The 19,224-nt window shown below is 50.3% G+C and overlaps 1 protein-coding gene and 1 long non-coding RNA gene across 2 annotated transcripts in view; one reads left to right on the forward strand and one right to left on the reverse strand.

Annotated features, from left to right (window-relative positions):
- The window catches only part of ALKBH6 (alkB homolog 6), a 119,733-nt gene extending 116,011 nt beyond the window's left edge, over positions 1–3,722 (reverse strand). Inside the window, exon 1 of the mRNA XM_069644311.1 lies at positions 3,648–3,722. The gene's annotated coding sequence lies outside the window, so the exon portion shown is untranslated. The remainder of the gene's footprint in view (positions 1–3,647) is intronic.
- Positions 3,723–3,854: 132 nt separating this feature from the next.
- The window catches only part of LOC138565925 (uncharacterized), a 71,844-nt gene continuing 56,474 nt past the window's right edge, over positions 3,855–19,224 (forward strand). Inside the window, exons 1-2 of the long non-coding RNA XR_011301710.1 lie at positions 3,855–4,128; positions 18,179–18,704. This is a non-coding gene — a long non-coding RNA (uncharacterized lncRNA). The remainder of the gene's footprint in view (positions 4,129–18,178; positions 18,705–19,224) is intronic.

Genomic DNA, 19,224 nt, shown 5'->3' on the forward strand with positions numbered 1-19,224 from the left:
ACACGGCGGCGGAGCGGGCATACAACCTTGGCCATGCCCATACACGGATCTGCGTGGAGAGGGCATTTGGACTGCTGAAGGCACGCTTCCGGTGCCTCGACCACACGAGAGGGCGATGAAGTGCCAGAAGGTGTTGAACATGCACAAAGGATTGGGCTGAGGGAGGGGAGGTTGGCAAGACAGGGATTGATAGATGGATTCTTTTAGAAATGGGTAAATTGGAAATATGTTACTTCAAGATTAAATTGCATTAGTAACAATCACTACTGTCCATGCATTGTGATTTTTCTAACGTGATTTATTTTCCATCCAACAAACCCCCCTCCCCCCAGTGAACACCCAGCACACAATCCCTCCTCCCCCCAGTGAACTACCCCCAACTGTGCAGATAGGCACATGTGTCTCTCAGGGCACCAACAACGATGCCATGCACCACTAGGATGGTCGTGGGCGCTTTCCATTTCCGGGCCCCTCTGGTGTGCGTGCCCTTAGGTGGCGCATGGACCGGCACCTGGGAGATGGCTCGAGGGATCCCTCCATGGGTGGGGGACTGAAGGGGCGGCCATCATGTGCTGTCGCATGAGGTTGTTTCCCTCCCTTGTTTGCTCAGCAAGTGCTGAGACTGCCTCCGTCAACTCCCTCACTCGTTGCCCGAAGCCCGTCAGGGCAGCGGTACATTGTTCAACAACTCTGCGTGTGCGCGCATTGTCCCGTGCTATGTATTTGCACCCATGCCGTATAGATGCACTGACAGCCTTGATGTGCCGGCTCTGCACCTTGGCCATTGATTCCATCCTGGCCTGTTTTGCCTCAATAATGTCGAGTCGGCCCATCGCTGCTGCCCCAGTGACGAAGGGCACCCCTGGTGTGTCTTGTGTTGGCCTGCGACTTGTGTGCTGTGTGCTGTCGGGGTGGGGGGGATGCATGGCGACATGGCGCCAGCTTGGAGTGGGCTGCCTGGCTCAGAGTGCCGGTCTTCTGGGCTGTCATATGATGGCGTGTCCACGTCCGGCTGTGGTGTGCAGACACGATGGTGCATGATGTGTGCCTGGGCTTGGGCTGCCCTAGGGTGTGACCATCCTTTCGGCCTCACTGCTTCCGGGAGAGTGCTGTCCTCCAACATGATGGCCACGTGGAGGTGTTGCTCCCACGTCGGGCTCAGATCCAGACCCTTGTCCCTCAGCATCGGGGCTGTGACTGGTGGCTTGAGGCGAGCTGGCGGTGGCCTCTCTGCGGCCATGTGGCTGCTGCTGCTGTCTGGTGGGGCTGTGTTGGGGTGAAGTGGGTGTTGGCCTGGGTCGTCTCCCTTCCGTACGGCCTCTTTGTGGGGTGGTGGTGCTGGTGGAGGCACGCTGCCGTGGGCGCTGTGTTGCTGTGGCCTCCTCCCCATCATCTTCGTCCCGTTGAGATCGACGTGTGCCTGTGGGGTACTTAGGGTGTGGTATGAGTTCAATGCTACATATATTTCTGTGATGCAGTTCATGCTAACCAGTGTGATTAAGGACAGTATCAATCACACATTCAACTTGCATTCTGTTCAGTTGCCATGTGGTGCTTGTTGTGAGTGTGTATGGAGGTACACTGCATGGGAATGTTGGAGTGACAAGATTGCATGCGTGGTTGGGGTGCACTGCGCTCTGGGTTTTGGGGGTGTATTCATGCACACTCAAACTCTACGTAGCTGTCCTATGGCTATGGATGTCTATCCCCTGCCCCTGTCATTCATGTACTGCATGTGCAGGGTCGTTTAGGCAGCACTACGGTTCAATGGATGTAGGCCTCACTTATGGGTGTATGCAGTACCTCACACACATTTCTTCGCATTCATTCATTCAGGGTCTGCACGTGTGGTACTTTCAGCTGCATGCATTCGGGGGTGGGACTCACCTGCAGTTGGGTCGATGCCAGTGCCTGTCTCCGCTCCACCAATGCCCTCGATGGTGCCAACATCTATCAGGGCTGTCATTTTCTCCTCCCAAGGTGTGAGTTTGGGTGTGGGTAGTGGTGGGCCTCCTCCAGTGGCCCTACTTGCACTCTGGTGCTGTGACAGGATGCCATGGACTTGCACGCGCAGGCCGTTCAGGCGCTTGCGGCAATCCTCCCCATCCCGGGGCACACGCCCCACAGCACTGACCGTTTGGCTGATTGATCGCCAAATTTGTGCTCTGCGCTGGCCACTTGTTTTGCGCTACTGCAGCTCCTCGTGGTGTATCTCGGCCTCCTCGACCAGTACAGTTAGCTCCTGGTCACTGAATTTGGGCTTTCGCACCCTGTCCAGGCGGTCTTGCTCCTAGTGCATGTTTTGGGGTTGGATGGCGTGGATGGCTTCCAGGGCTGTGATATCCAAGGATTGTGATTTCCAAGATGGCCGCCGCTTTATTTCCCGTTCCGGCAGTGACGCGTTTCCCGCTATGAGCGTGATATGGCGTTAGCGTACGGTGCGCCGGATTTAAAGGTTTGCGCTATTCGCGATACCACCATGGACCGGGGCGCGTGCACGATAACTCGTGATCTGGCGGATTATCCGCCGGGGGCCTTGGCATTAGCGCTATTTACGTCCGGCAGATAATCCGCTGCATTACCGCCAAAGTCGTGATGAGGCCCTTAGTCTTGGTGCGGCAAAATCAAAACACCAAGCACACTCCCGCTTTCAAACCTGAACCGATGAATGTAACCCACGTTCAGGGTTCTGTGATAATGGCGGCAAGTCCCCAGCGCACGGTCACCAGAAACTCGTCCTTCTTCAGGACCTTTAGAGTGACGACACCAACGTCAGTATCACAAGGACATCTGCAGATGACTCTTCATAGACTCTGAGTACCACCAGGAAGAAAGATATGCTGATGACACTGACAGCGATGAAGCACACATGAGGGCCTCCCCACCAGCTCGGAGTTCATCCAAGAGGGTCATATGAAGGCCCACCAGATGGATCGAAGAAAACTAATTGAACAAGTCCAGGTATCTGTTAAAGTGAAGGGGAGATGTAATGTCCCACTTCCATTGTTATGACTATTTGTCAGAGGAGGAGTCCTCTGTTTATTACATTTGTTGGTGGGCTGCAACCCACGTGTTCAAGGGGGCGGGGCTACCACCAGGGCTTTAGTTCATGTCAACTCCTGTCTCTGAGATTTATTGCCTTATTATTCACATGCTTCATTCCTGCCCTCATTAATCTGCATACCGCTCTGCACCGCAATATAATTCAAGGTATAACAGGTAGTTATATTCATCAGGGAGTTGTTTCTGTGTCTGCAGTCATTAAACCTAGAACAGACACTGTGCCTGCAGTTATTATCCACAGAGGGCTTATTCCACCCAGAGAAAGTACTGGATCTGCAGCCATTTGCCCTAGGGAATCATTACTTCCAGAGTAGGCACTGTGTAGTAGCTGCACTGCAGTTACTGCGTCTGCGAGCATTCCAGAGCCTGAAACGTACCGTAAATGAGCTTCGGAGTAGCTACTATATATATATAAAATCAGATGTTTAGAACGTCGCGGTCTTACCATTTTAAATTGCAACATGTGATAAGTGCAACGCAACGAATTACGGCTTCAGCTGCTGCAGCCTCTTACTTACACTTGCATTTCCAGAGGTCGCAAAATATAACAACAAAGGGATGAGAACGATCTAAGTTGCACTCACCTTACGCTGCATGGAAACTGAAAACGAACGTTTCGTAAAGGGAGGCGTTGTGTTGCTTTCATTATCAATTGAAACACACATTTAAAGTCCCTATGAGACCGATAGCATTCTGTTTGTTTAAAACTTTGCCGACACTTTATCAAATGTCTTTAAGGATTCATGACGTATTTCCACTAAATCTACGCATGTAGGAAGAGGGATTATGTGCCATGCACGTGCAGTTGTTTATTTATTATTGTGTATTTATAACGCTTGTACATCTCTGTAGTGTGTCGAAGCGCCAGTACGTGTATGTGGGCTTGTTTTTCCTATTTTGATTTTGGTTGCAGCAACAGCGGATCTTTGTGTGTCTCATGGCTGGTATGATCCCCATCCCCAGCTCCCTTATCCCCCACCCCAAACAGAAGTGCACGCCGAGGGAATTTAAGGGCAGATGTTTTTTTTCAAAATTCGGCTTTCAGCAAGTCGGATTTATTGTTTGGTAAGTGTACTTGCATGTTTTTCACCTCCAATGGCATTGGCGTTTTTCCGTATTTGTTGCATCAGGTCATTTGTTGCTATGGGGCATCCGCACCTTAGAGGCCCAGTGCCTCTGGGGGATGGGCCTGTTATGGGCATCTAGTGGGCCCCAGGGGGGTATTGGCCATCACCACAGGAGAGGATTGCTGGGGTAAACCCGGCCTCGCGTGGGGGCTGGGCGAGCTGTACCCATGACCATGCAGACCTCTGCCACCGTACCAGCACAAGGGTTCCATGCGGGGCCTGTGCTCACAAAAAAACAAATGTTACTACGACATATACGATTTCCCCCCCTCCCCCCCTTACAGAACAACATTACTCGGGCTACTTCAGAATTGTAGGATCGACAACAAATAGGATATGCCACGGGAACAGCCATGGGGCTCACATAGGTATAGACCTACAAAACACACTACACATAACATACAGATGACAGTCACGGTTGGAGCACCGCCAGTGGATTGTGGGCAGTTCAACAATATGTTATAAAACCCTTTGTTAACCTGAGGTCAGTGGAACTTCCACCACTGAATGGCGCCATCGCTAGCTGCTGGCACCATTTAGAGCATGCCTACAACTTACAGGAACACAGCTCCACATCCATTTAACGGGGACCACTTTAAGCACAACACTTTACATGCAGGCCCCCACCATCTAAACATATGTAGAGTCTTCTCCGAGCACTCGCAGGACTGAAGGAGACCAGTTCACTTTGTTCCAGTGTCCGTTCAGGATAGTCGTTTCCACAGGTCCAGGTCTGTTGATGTTACAGTTCAAAGGGCGGTAAAGCCGCACCTGGGGGCACCAGGGGCCACATCGGCTTAGTCCCTTGATGTTAGGGAAGGCAGCGAGAGGCAGATAGCAGGGCGTGCAAGCTGCGCCACAGGATTTTAACAGGGCAGGGGTGTCAGCATGTTACTCACCCCCCTTTTTTTCTTGGCTACACTGTGCCAGGCAGAAGTGTCTCTTCACTGTTGTGGGACAGGAGGGCACACAAGCACTTGCACAGAGCTGCAACCCTTGATTGCCTCATAGCACTTCTGTGTGGTGGATTTGAGGGCTGCGAGATGTTGGTTTGCCCGACACAGGTGACAGGGTATCTAGGCCATTTCTTCTCCTCCCCCAGACAGGAGTCACTGCTGCTGACTGTGTAAATGATGTCCCAGTTTGGGGTTGGTAGGGATCGTACCCAGGGCCACATCGGCCTGGTCCATGGATGGCGGGCCCAGCAGGGAGCACACCAGTGGTAGGGCGATGAGGCCACTTGCACAGCTCTCCTCCCTAGGCAGGAGTGTGGGCAGGAAGCTGCCATTAGCAGAGGGTGCCAACCTGTGGTAGGGTGTTAGGGTCAGCTCTTTCTTCAGCCCCTCACCTCCCCCCCTGACAGGAGTAGATGGCATTGCACTGCCGGCAGTAGATAGTGCACACCAGTGTCACAGAAGATAGTGCGCACCAGTGGCAGGGCTATGAGGCCACTTGCTAGGCAGGCAGGACGACACTGGTGGCAGGCTGTCAGGTCCTCGCCACTTCCTGCATTTTGACACCACCGACTTGCGTATTTGCATAGTACGCTGTACAGGTGTGAGGCACACTAGGCTGTGTGAGGGATCTCGGCACTGGGTCAGCCAGGGGTGCTCTCGAGGCAGCACATCTCCCTGCAGACTTGCACTTGCTTGTTGCTGTACCAAGTGTAGGAGGAACACCCATGATCTTGTGCAGTGTCATTATTTATTTTCTGCAGTCCTCTGCCTGTAATCACACAGCCTTCTTCACAGTAGGTGTCATGATCTCTGCTTCCAAAAGGTCAGGGTTTTCCCAACTCCCTTGGAAGCAGATCCATAACCCAGGTTCCGAGTGCCAACCAGTCCCAATTGGGACCTTTTGGACCCAGTCCTGGCACCAGGCTCATAAATATGCCCAGTCCCAGCGCTGGAAGCGCCGGGCTCATAATGCTTGGGTGGACTTACCTGCAGCAGACCATGCTGCTTACTTGCCTGCCAGTTGAGCCTCTGATCCCCTTCTGTTTGGAACTACTTTTCCTGTTGGGTGGGGCTGGAGCCACTCCCTATATTCAGAACACTGGAACTCTTCTGGAAAGCAGGAACTCTTTTCTTACCTAGGCGTGGCTGTGGAAGGAGACACCGAAGCACTACAGGAGGCTATTTAAACCACACCCAGTGGATGAATCTTGCTTTGCGTTATTCTGCAACCTCTGCAGCAGAACGCTCATCGTGTCTTCTGCATCCGGTCCTGGGCCTAAGGGAAAAGGCTTACCATCCTGAATCCAGTCTTCAGCAACACCTATAAAGACAAGAAAGAACAGGTTAGCATTCCGGCATCTGAAAGGCAAAGGCTTACCTACTCTTTGTGCGCTCCGGAGGTCTTCACACTGCATTCCGGCATCTGAAAGACAAAAGCTTACCAACTCTTTGCACGCTCCGGAGGCCTTCGGCGCTGCATCCCGCATCTGAAAGACAAAACAAGGTGCGTTTAAGACTTTGGGGAACTTTAATACTCACGTGCCATTACTCCTTTCCACATCTAATCCAGTGGGTATTCCGGCACCCTGCAGCCGCTCCGAACTCGTACCTGCAAAATAAAAAGACAGTTAGAGCGCATCGTGAAGCAGGCAACAAGCGCTTACTTACGTGCTTCCAGGCGCTTCTATTCATCACACGGGCTCCATCTTCAACTCACTTCAGCCCGTCATCCGCCATCGCCGGAACCCTGCAAAACAAGAGACATCATTACTAAAGACTTTACAGACATTTGAATGACTCGAAACTTACCGTTCGTGCAGTAAACGACGGACAGCAGTCCTCTGAAGTCAAGAGGCCTGCGCTACCTATCCAGTGAAGAAACTGGTTACAGCACCCTGCCCCGAGGCAGATGGAGAGCTCGGCATTCACTTACCTAAGACATCTTACTCTACACGTCAGGCATACAGTGCACAGAGGTCCAGCCCAAAGAGCCAACCGGGTGCTACACATCACCTTTGAAGATACGGTAGTCGCCCAGTCAAGACCGGCGCCTCTGCGAGAATCAGGTGAGCGTTACAGAACGCAAAGCCTACCGCAAAACTCTCGCCCAGGCGCTATGGAAACCTCGGATACTGACCCCCTAGCCCGGTTACTTGGGGAACTAAGGGCAGAAGTGGATGCAGCTCGTCAGGAAACAAATGCTCTAAGAAGGGAACTAATTATTTCCAAGGAGAGAACAGACAATCTTGCTAGACAAGTGCTACAGTCACAAGCCGGACAGACCCTGTTACCCGCATCAGGGGCAAATCTTCCTTCAACCTCCTCTATGAATCCAGTGCAGATCAACCTACCTGGGAATGTACCTCTGGCTCCGCCCGAACGATTTTCTGGTGACCCAAAGAGGTTTGCAGTATTTATCAATCAGTGCCGGTTGCACTTCTTATGCCGGCCAGCAGCCTTTCCAACTGATCAAGCAAAAGTAGCTTTTGTACTTTCGTACCTTAGTGGCAATGCGGCAGACTGGTCGATCCCTCTAGTTAATCAAGATGATCCGGTTCTCCATGATTTTCAAGCCTTTCAGCTTAGTATGGAAAAACTGTTCGCAAGACATTCACAGGGGCAGGCCTTGGACAATGAGCTTCTTTCGTTGCGACAGGGTAATCAAGACCTTTTGGCTTATATTGCATCTTTCAATAGACTAATAGTGGAAACTCAATGGCCTGAGGACAAAAGGATTACGCTGTTTTATAGAGGTCTACGTGGAGAGCTCAAAGACGTTTTAGCCCAAGTAGTGAATCCCCCACAAGACTGTTCGGATTATATAGACTTGGTCGTTCAAATAGATCACAGGCTGCAGAACAGGAAGGCCGATCGTTCCAAGTTTGATGCTCGAGTATTTTCCAAACCGCCAACTCCTTCCAAAGGAGTAGACTCCGGGGAACCCATGCAAATAGGGGGTCTGAAAGGTCCTCTAACACAAAGGGAGCGGGAAAGGAGGAAACAGTTGCAATTATGCCTATATTGCGGAAACTCAGAACACTTTCTTCGAGACTGTCCGGTGAAACCTGCCAAGAAGGCAGTAGGAGCTGCAGTTACCAAAGTTACAAACTCTGAGCAGGGAAACGACCTCGCCCGACAAGAATAGAGGTCCTCTTGCCGAGCGTGAAAACCAGTTCCGTGACCTCGCATTTCATGATAACGATGGTCCTCATTAGCCCTGATAATCCGGATCGATTACATGCAATTGAAGATTACGTCGACAGCGGTGCCATCGGCAATTATGTGGATCATGAAATGGTTTTGAGGATGAATCTAACTCTTTGTCCCAAGGCTGTAAAGGACGTCATTACTACGGTGGATGGTACAGAGATAGCCTCCGGGCCAGTAACGCATACCACTCAAGAGGTGACGCTAGTAAGTCAAGATGGACACCATGAGAAGATCGTGTTCGATGTGATCAAGGCCCCTCAGTTTCAGATTATTCTAGGAATACCTTGGTTAGAGAAACACAATCCTCTGATCGATTGGCGAGCAAGAACGGTCCAGTTTCCAGAATGTGTCTCTACTTGTCACCCTCCACCTGGTGTTGCACTGGCCGCAATTTCTTCAGAGACTCCCCAGTTACCTCCCGAATACCTAGAATACCAAGATGTTTTCCGGAAGGATCAGGCTAACTCTCTACCTCCTCATAGGTCTTATGACTGCCAGATAGACCTAATACCTGGATCTACACTTCCTTGTAGTAGAATTTATGCCCTCACCGAGCCTGAGAACCTTCACCTTCGACAATACCTGGATCAATACCTGGCAAATGGGTTTATTCGTCCTTCCAAGTCCCCTGCTTCTTCAGCTTTGTTCTTCGTTCCAAAAAAGGAAGGAGACCTTAGAACTTGTATCGATTATCGCTCCCTGAACCAGATCACCGTTAAGAATAGATATCCGTTACCTTTGATCCCTGAACTCCTGGACCAAGTCAGAAAAGCATGCATGTATACAAAGCTGGATCTTAGAGGAGCTTACCACTTGGTACGAGTAAAAGAGGGCGATGAATGGAAAACGGCCTTCCGCACCAAGTATGGGCTATTTGAATATCAGGTCATGCCCTTCGGACTTTGCAATGCCCCGGCCGCCTTTCAATATTTTATGAACGATGTCCTCAGAGAGCTCATAGATGTATGTGTTGTTGTTTACATTGACGACATCCTCGTTTATTCTTCATCGGAATCTGAACATCGGAAACACGTGAAAATGGTCCTCGAAAGATTGCGTCAACACAAACTTTTCGCCAAGTTGGAAAAATGTGTTTTCAACGTGACTGAAGTTGAATTCTTGGGATTCATATTATCACCTGGCGGAGTCCGTATGGATTCAAAGAAGGTCGATGCAGTTCTTAAATGGCCATCACCATCCTCCGTAAAAGGTGTGCAAAGCATGTTAGGCTTCGCTAACTTTTACCGCAGGTTTATCCCCGAATTCTCTCGAATAGTCCAGCCCATCACTGCCTTGTTAAAGAAAAACAAACGTTTTGAATGGTCTACCGAGGCGGAACAAGCTTTCCAGGATTTGAAGTCTAAATTTATCTCTGCACCAATCTTAAAACACCCTCGCCCCGAACTCCCCTACATCGTGGAAACTGATGCTTCAAGCCTTGCCACGGGGGCAGTTCTATCACAAAAGGACCCGGTAACCAATCAGTTGCATCCCGTGGCATTTTGGTCCCGCAAATTCTCGCCTCCTGAAATCAATTACACGATTACTGACAAGGAACTTCTGGCTATCAAGTCTGCCTTTAAGGCTTGGCGGCATTATCTGCTGGGGGCCCGACACACCGTTACTGTGATTACGGATCACCGAAACCTGCAATATTTGAAAACCGCAAAAGCCCAATCCTCTAGACAACTCCCTTGGGCATTATTCTTTGCCGAGTTTGACTTCATAATTACCTATCGACCTGGTACAAAGAACGGTAAAGCTGATGCCCTTTCTCGGATGGGAGTGGAAGAACACTTGATCAACCCTAAACCTGTACCAATCATTCCCGAACAAAGAATTCTGGGTGTAATCGCCACCGAATCCATAGAGGAAGTTAAGGATAAAGCCAGGCAACTTGTAACTCCAGCAGACATACAGAATTGGCATCTGCAGGGAAAGGACTTTGCAGTAAAGGACAACTTATTGTATTTCCAAGAACGATTATACCTACCCAGCACAGATTTACAGAAAAAAGTAATCTCTTGTTATCACGACTCTTTAATGGAAGGTCATCCCGGTATGGCCAAGACCTCAGAAAAGATCAAGCGCTACTTCTGGTGGCCGTCTTGGAAGAAAGATATCAGAGACTTTATAATGTCCTGTGGAGTATGCGCCCAAAACAAGAGTCAAAAGGAAAGACCAGCAGGCCTCTTACGCCCTATTGACATCCCACCTCGCCCTTGGCATACGCTTTCTATGGACTTCATCACCGATCTACCTCCATGCTCCGGATACAATACGATTCTAGTAATCGTGGACTTATTCTCCAAAATGGCGCATTTCATTCCGCTCAAAGGCTTGCCAACAGCAGCAACTCTGGCCCGAGAATTTCTCGAAAACATCGTCCGACTGCACGGTTTTCCTTCGGTTCTAATTTCGGATCGAGGTAGTCAATTTATTTCTCATTTTTGGCGAAGTTGCTGTCGGTCGGCTCAAATTGATGTGAGACTATCGACCAGTCACCACCCTCAGACCGACGGACAAACCGAGAGGACCAATCAAACTCTGGAACAGTATTTACGCTGCATGCTGCAACAAACTGAAAAAACTTGGAAAGATATCCTTTGGATAGCCGAATATGCCTACAATAACTCTGTCCATTCGGGAACTGGGAAAATCCCGTTTTTTCTTTTGTACGGCAGTCACCCTCGAACCTCGGAGTTGGATCCCCTCCAAGATCTTGAAACACCAGCAGTAGACTACCTGCATTCTACAATCACCCAAGCCTTTGAGGAAGCTGTTTCTCACCTTCAAAGGGCTAAAGAACAATACAAGAAAGGAGCAGATCAACATCGGAAGGAAGCCCCTCACTATCAAGTAGGGGATCAAGTCTGGTTATCCACCAAATATCTATCTCTAAAAGGGCCACGCACATTCAACCCAAGATACCTTGGTCCCTATTCCATCACTACCATAGTAAACCCAGTAGCGGTCAAGTTGGACTTGCCCCCGCACATGAAGATACATCCGGTCTTCCACGTCTCTCTATTAAAACCCGTGCAACCTCAAACCCGACTAACCAAATCTCCAAAACCTATCCTAGTTGATGGAGAACTCGAGTTTGAAGTCAAAAGCATTCTGGACTCCAAGATCTCCAAATCTAAACTATTCTACCTAATTGACTGGAAAGGCTACGGCTCCCAAGAGAGATCCTGGGAACCTGCTGAATATGTCCACGCTCCTCGCCTAATCAAAAGATTTCACCGAACATTTCCTGGCAAGCCAAAACCCCCGGAGAAGCCCGGTTTGGGAGGGGCCTTGAGGGGGGGTACTGTCATGATCTCTGCTTCCAAAAGGTCAGGGTTTTCCCAACTCCCTTGGAAGCAGATCCATAACCCAGGTTCCGAGTGCCAATCAGTCCCAATTGGGACCTTTTGGACCTAGTCCTGGCGCCAGTGGCACCAGGCTCATAAATATGCCCAGTCCCAGCGCTGGAAGCGCCGGGCTCATAATGCTTGGGTGGACTTACCTGCAGCAGACCATGCTGCTTACTTGCCTGCCAGTTGAGCCTCTGATCCCCTTCTGTTTGGAACTACTTTTCCTGTTGGGTGGGGCTGGAGCCACTCCCTATATTCAGAACACTGGAACTCTTCTGGAAAGCAGGAACTCTTTTCTTACCTAGGCGTGGCTGTGGAAGGAGACACCGAAGCACTACAGGAGGCTATTTAAACAACACCCGGTGGATGAATCTTGCTTTGCGTTATTCTGCAACCTCTGCAGCAGAACGCTCATCGTGTCTTCTGCATCCGGTCCTGGGCCTAAGGGAAAAGGCTTACCATCCTGAATCCAGTCTTCAGCAACACCTATAAAGACAAGAAAGAACAGGTTAGCATTCCGGCATCTGAAAGGCAAAGGCTTACCATCCTGAATCCAGTCTTCAGCAACACCTATAAAGACAAGGAAGAACAGGTTAGCATTCCGGCATCTGAAAGGCAAAGGCTTACCTACTCTTTGTGCGCTCCGGAGGTCTTCACACTGCATTCCGGCATCTGAAAGACAAAAGCTTACCAACTCTTCGCACGCTCCGGAGGCCTTTGGCGCTGCATCCCGCATCTGAAAGACAAAACAAGGTGCGTTTAAGACTTTGGGGAACTTTAATACTCACGTGCCATTACTCCTTTCCACATCTAATCCAGTGGGTATTCCGGCACCCTGCAGCCGCTCCGAACTCGTACCTGCAAAATAAAAAGACAGTTAGAGCGCATCGTGAAGCAGGCAACAAGCGCTTACTTACGTGCTTCCAGGCGCTTCTATTCATCACACGGGCTCCATCTTCAACTCACTTCAGCCCGTCATCCGCCATCGCCGGAACCCTGCAAAACAAGAGACATCATTACTAAAGACTTTACAGACATTTGAATGACTCGAAACTTACCGTTCGTGCAGTAAACGACGGACAGCAGTCCTCTGAAGTCAAGAGGCCTGCGCTACCTATCCAGTGAAGAAACTGGTTACAGCACCCTGCCCCGAGGCAGATGGAGAGCTCGGCATTCACTTACCTAAGACATCTTACTCTACACGTCAGGCATACAGTGCACAGAGGTCCAGCCCAAAGAGCCAACCGGGTGCTACACATCACCTTTGAAGATACGGTAGTCGCCCAGTCAAGACCGGCGCCTCTGCGAGAATCAGGTGAGCGTTACAGTAGGCATCTTTAATTATTGTCCACGCTCCACTCCTAGTGCTTTGTTTTTGACTGGTCACCGGCCATGGGCCCGGGATCCTACTGGGCCATTCTGCATTTCTTTTCCATGCTCCGACGTGGGGCTGCTGGGCGGTTACATGTCTTTACATTTTATAGCTAAACACACATATATTGAGTATTTTATAACGAAAACCTGTATACCGAATGCATTTTGGGTGGGGGGGGTTGAACCCAAAACAACCGTTTACCACCCTCCCTAAAAACCCACCCCAAACAGTTCCCCCGAAAAATTAACCCTTTACCCCACCCAAAAATACATTCGGTATACAGGTTTTCGTTATAGAATCCTCGATATATGTGTGTTTCTCTATATACATTTTCGATATAAAGACTGGATACCCTGCTGGGCACTTTACCGCTGATGGGCCTGGGATCTGGAGAGGGCCTTCTGCATTTTCAATGCTCTGGTCTAGAGCGCACATGTTCTCACTGCCGGTGGGCCCCAGGATCATCGTGTGTTCATGGGCTGCCTTTGTATTTCATAGCGCTGACATGGAAGACCTACCCCTTTTCACCGGATGGCGGCCGGGATATCCCTGTGTTGCAGGCTGCTGTATTTCTTGTTCTCCATTCCTCATTGCCCCAACGTGGGGCTGGCGCACAAAAGTATTGCTGATGGACCTGGGACCTGAGGGGGCCATGCATTGCCTTTCCTTGGCCAACATGGGATGCGTCATTACTTCCACCGCCAGCTGGCCCGGGAACAATGTTTATACAATGAGGCTTGTTTTCCCGAGCCCCGGCACTGAGCTGCTGCTCTTCACCGCCCTTGGCCACAGACTCTTCAGAGGGCCGTGCACATTTTCCCTTTTTAGCTATGGAGCACCTTCCACCCAAGCTCCGACACATAGCTGCAGATTTCACCGGCAGCGGCCTGGTTTTACAACAGCTGGAGGGAGTACTGCCCGCATCATTGGTGGAAGCGGGCAGCCTCTGTGCTTTATTTCCCTGCCTGGCCAGGGACATTCTTCTCTCTTTCGACTCACCTCGGTGTCGACAGCACACCGCCGGTCCGGGGGAGGGGCAGGGGCAGGCACTCACCTCCTCTATTCTTGCGACCGCTCCATTTTTTGTTGGGGCTTGAGCCGCTTCGTTTCTTCTTGCGGCTGTGGCCTCTTCATTTCTTTGACGCGGGAGGGACGATTGGGTCGTCTCTGTCGCCTCCCTCCCGCCGACCGGTTTCTGCTGCTTGTTGGGAGGGGGTGTGGGCACTCCCCTCCATCTTTCTCGCGCATCCTAGTGCCAGCTGCCTCTGGCGGAGGTGGAGGACCGTGCTCCACTGCTTTCGCTCCGCATCAGAGCATATGTTGATCACCCTCTCCTTGCAGCGGAAGCGCAAGCACCCTATTCAGAGGGCCAGGGAGGATCCCCCAGCAGGGCTCTGGTCTCCTTTTTGTTCTTGCGGCTGCAGCCGCTTCATTTCTTTGACGCGGGAGGGGCGATTGGGTCGTCTCTGTCGCCTCTCTCCCGCAGACAGGTTTCTGCTGCTTGTTGGGAGGGGGTGTGGGCCCTCCCCTCCATCTTTCCCGCGCATCCTAGTGCCAGCTGCCTCTGGCGGGGGTGGAGGACCGCGCTCCACTGCTTTCGCTCTGCATCAGAGCATATGTTGATCAGCCTCTCCTTCCAGCGAATGCACAAGCATCCCATTCAGAAGTCCGCTTCACATTTCTTCCTTGTCGCATGGGGGGGCACTCCTCTTCATTATTCACACAGCAGATGCTGCTTACAAATGCTCGGAAAGAACACGCAGGCACCACTGCCTCAGGGTGTGGGCGGGCACTCTCTCGTTTCACTCCCGACCAAAGCATATGGTGATTACTGCCTGATTCTCCTCTCCACCTCCAGGGTGAATGGATGCCGCTCCTCCTCTCCTCATTCGTGGCAATGGCTGCTGCCTGCCGCATTCTTTCCCCCATCAGGGGACCGCTCCCTCCCTCACTCCTTCTTGAAAAAAACAAAGGAAAGAAGGAAAAGAAAACTCAGAAACCAGAGGAACAGGAAGCCCTGCAGGTGTTCTTCCTCATCGCCATTGTTGCATTGCGTGGCCTGCTATGGGCATCCAGCAGGCCCCAGGGTGTATGGGGCATCAGCATCGGAGAGGGTTGTCTGGTTACACCCGGCCTGGAGTGGAGGCAGGGCGAGCCATACCCAATACCCATGTCCATGCAGACCTCTGCCACCGTACTGGCACGAGGGTCCCACGGCATTATGGCCTGCAAGCCCGTGCTCACACGGTGTGTACCTGCAGGCCTAAATAAGAGACAGACCAGTCCTTCCTCTTTGGGAGCCTGCAGCCGTTCTAATGCAAGTGCCTGCAAGGGCTCCTTTTATTAGCTTGGGCCATGACACAGTCATGGCTCACATTAAAAGGGCAATACACGTGGGAAGGACACACACCACAGTATTCATGGGCTTGCACCATGGGCTTTCTACAAAACTGTACAGTGTATACGCCATCTTTCGCCACCCTTATCTGCGCAACACGGCTTTCACTGTTTGAACAGCAATGTACTCAATGGGTTGGAAATTAAGCCCCATGTCAATCCCTTTTTTACCACAGCTGCATGCTTGCTTCTTTTTCTGCATTGACTCACGTGGGCTTGGATGCCTCCGGGGGGTGTCAAGCCCTCCTCTGCCAGGGGTGATATATATTGCTGCCACTGGAGCGGGCACGAGTGTGGCGGCAGCCCGGGGCTCTGGTAGAAGAACAGCAGCGGCGGGAATAATGGGGGGGGGGCACTTTGCAGGGGTGATGGGGGGTGGTGTCACTTTACTGCCTTTACAAGGTGAGGGGGTTTTGATTTGAACATTGCAGGCAGATGTGCCTAACTTTACTGCTCAGTGCTGCCAGGCAGTGCATTGAGCTGCATCGGCCAAAATCTGTCTGTACCACAATATGTCTTTCTTGATTCACACTCCGCCACCCCCCACCCGGACCCCTGCATTTCTTCTGCTGCCTGTTTGTATAGGACAGAGTTCCTTCATTTCCCTGTGTTGTCTCACTGACTAGATGCCTGCATATTCATGTATACTATGCTAGTACAGTGAAAATGCAGACTCCAGCAAGATACAACAATTGAGTATTTCACCTTAAAATTAGCCACACTGTAGGCAGAGGTCTTCAACTTGGGGGGCGTGCCCATATGCCTGGGGCGGCGTGATCCAGGACAGCGAGAAAAGAGAAACAATAAAAAAAGAATGTGCCTCATTTAACTGTGCATGGGGAGCCACTGGCGCCCCCCCCCATGCACATGCTCAGTCAGTGCGATGTGATGGGGATGTGGCCAAAAACAGGAAATAAACAATGCCTGAACGTGCGCTTTACTGCATTTGGATTGTGCGTCCAGGCTGTGTTGTTGCTTCCTGCTGGAGCCGCCAGCGTTTCCACTTTTTAGCTCCCCCCCCAACAACACGGTTGGAGGAGGGTGCAGAGAAGTGAGTGTTTCAGGCCTTTCCCGGTCCCTCTGCTTCCCCTCCTCCCCCCTGCGGACCCACAAAGGCAGACATGTGGGGAGAGGAGACGAGCAGGGGCGCCAGATCCCCAGCATCCCTCTCCCTCTGTGCCCCCCCAGCGTGCATTGCCAGTGTTGTATGATATCCGGTCCCGCTTTGGCTGCCCCTCTGCCTCGTCACCCCTCTGGTCCATGGGCTGGATCTGGCCTGGACCGAGATCCGGCATCAGATGTCTGGCCAGATATCGGGACCCACCTGCCTCAGCCCTGACCAGGTTTTACCAAGCCCCCAGCTTCACCGAGGGAAGCTGGGGGCTCAGTGACCTAATCTTCGCTGTGCTCCTTTCCCCAGCCATCACTCGCGCATTTCCTGGCTTGGTTTGCTCATCCAGTTTTGTTTTCTTCTGTCCTGAAAGGGACACCACGCGAATCAATAGGCCATAAATATGACTGGGGTGGGGTCATCACTGTTGAAAGCAGGCATTCTACATGCTGGACCCATTATTGTTGTTCAAATGTGCATTTTACACATTCATAGTGAAAAAAGTCAATTCCAAACTCAAAAACGCTGCTGAAACTTGCGTTCACTAGTTTTTATTGAAATCGTTTTTGGGGGGTTTTTTTTGTTGGTCTGAGCACCCCACCAATACTCTGTAATTTGTGTGCCCCTTGCTTTGTGTTTTATAAAGATGTTATGTTTGTCGAACTGGTTCATCCCAATTAAATGATGCTGCTGTGCCGACAGCAGTTATTAGGAAATTAAACTGGGTTCATGGGTGTTAACTTTTGATTTTCACTACAGAGGCAGAAATACCCGAACCCATTGCCCAGCCCAACCCATCCCCTTTGCAAAAGTCATTCAAATAACACATTTTGCATATATAACATCTCGGCAAACAGTCGGTCAACCTGCTGAGCTACCCTGGTAGCCATCTACTATGGAGCGAGTCTGCATCCCTTTATGTACTAGAAATCATTGCATTACCAACAGTACTTTGGGTGCACCATTGCCACAGAAGTGATTTAAAGTGGAATTCATGTATATCTTCCTGCTGTGGGTGCCAGGCCTTCGCCTGCATGGGGACCATATGTTGCAGAGAAGCAGACCTTCGTGTCTGGCACGGCAACCGCGGCATAGTCTGCTGCTACTTCAGTTCTGTCACCGAACTGCAGTAAAACCTAATTGGCTATTACTCGATATTTCCGAAAGTTAGCTTGGTGGGTTAAGAACCACTGTGTCGGATTGTATGTAAGATATGTAACTGAATGATTGGAATGCTAGCAGGCTGGACTTCCCAACTATTAAACGCAGGAGGAAATAGAAAGGGTAAAATATAAAAGCTGATGCTCTCTTTCTCTTGCTCTCTCTATCATTTTCTTGTCTCTGTGACCGTGTATGAGTTGTGTTTTCAGGTATGTGCTCTGACTGCTCTCTGTTCTCTCTGCCAGCTTGGGTGGGCTGGCCTATATGGAACTTTGGAGATTTCCCGGTTGGACTAGGCTCCCTAGGTCCCTTTTATGTGCGGGGGAGGATGTCACTGAATGGCAGAGTGTAGTTCGCAAATATTGGTAAGGTCAATCTGGTACACCTATATTTTTTTTATTGTACTTTTTCAATTGCAGGAACACAAATTGGCTCTATCATCCCATCTACGACAGCAACGTCCCCAGAAGAAGTGGCACCATCAAAAATCCTGACATCTGTTTTAGGACTTGCCGAATTTAAGGATGCCTTTTTTCAAACTGTATTTTGCTGTGGGTGAAGGTGGGGCAATTTTAAAGGTAGGGTTAGGAGTCGCAATCTGGGATTTCAAACCTATGTTTGTTGCTGTTCCTTTCTCATGTCCAGTTTGGGGTGGAACTGAAAGTTTACGTCTCATGTGGGAGTTGCATTTAACAGTGCACTGTGTACTCGCTCCTGGTTTCCCAGCGTTTGGTCCTGCTCTAGCTGATGCCTAACACCCAAGAGCTGGTTTTAACTCCTGATCATCTAATCTTAATTTTGAAGTCTCAGGTAGACAAATGTATCCTTGACTAACTGTTCATTTTTATTGCAGCAGCATCGCTCCAAGCGTCAGTATATCAACCTAACCACCTGTGTCCCAGAAAGAAAAATCTGGTGAAGCACTTGACCTGGTCACGCAGGCAGGTAAGGATTTCTTTTCCCTATGTACCATTGGTTGAGTAGAAGTGCTAAAGGTCTATATCGGCCCTGTGCAATGTGCATCCAGGTGTGGTTTTCACTGCCTATCTGTGGCCCAGTCCAGGACCACGCTTAGAAATTCGAACTAGGACTTCACGATCTGAAAAGGGAGTCTTCTGCCGTGTTTTTTTTATTGTGGTTTTAATCCAGCCAGTATTTCTGACCCACGTTTGCGAGGGGCCTTTTTCCCCCCAAGCTATTCACATGGTTCATTTTAAATCTTTGCATGTGGTGTTTGCCATTTGAAATTTTTTTTTAGGCATTTTTAATTTTTGAAAATTTGAAATGGTTTTTAAAAAATAACCGAACATACAATGTTTTCACTAATTCAGGCTCCTTTTTTAGATGGATCGTTGCTACTAAGTGAAAACATCTTTTTCATTGTACCAATTGGGAGTGGGGAGGGGTGATTTAGAAAGACCGCTCTCAGCGAGCAGTCTTTCTAAATCGAACTGCCAACACAAAA

Source organism: Ambystoma mexicanum, chromosome 2p, assembly GCF_040938575.1.
Source record: "Ambystoma mexicanum isolate Mex_15411 chromosome 2p, UKY_AmexF1_1, whole genome shotgun sequence".
Lineage (NCBI taxonomy): Eukaryota > Metazoa > Chordata > Amphibia > Caudata > Ambystomatidae > Ambystoma > Ambystoma mexicanum.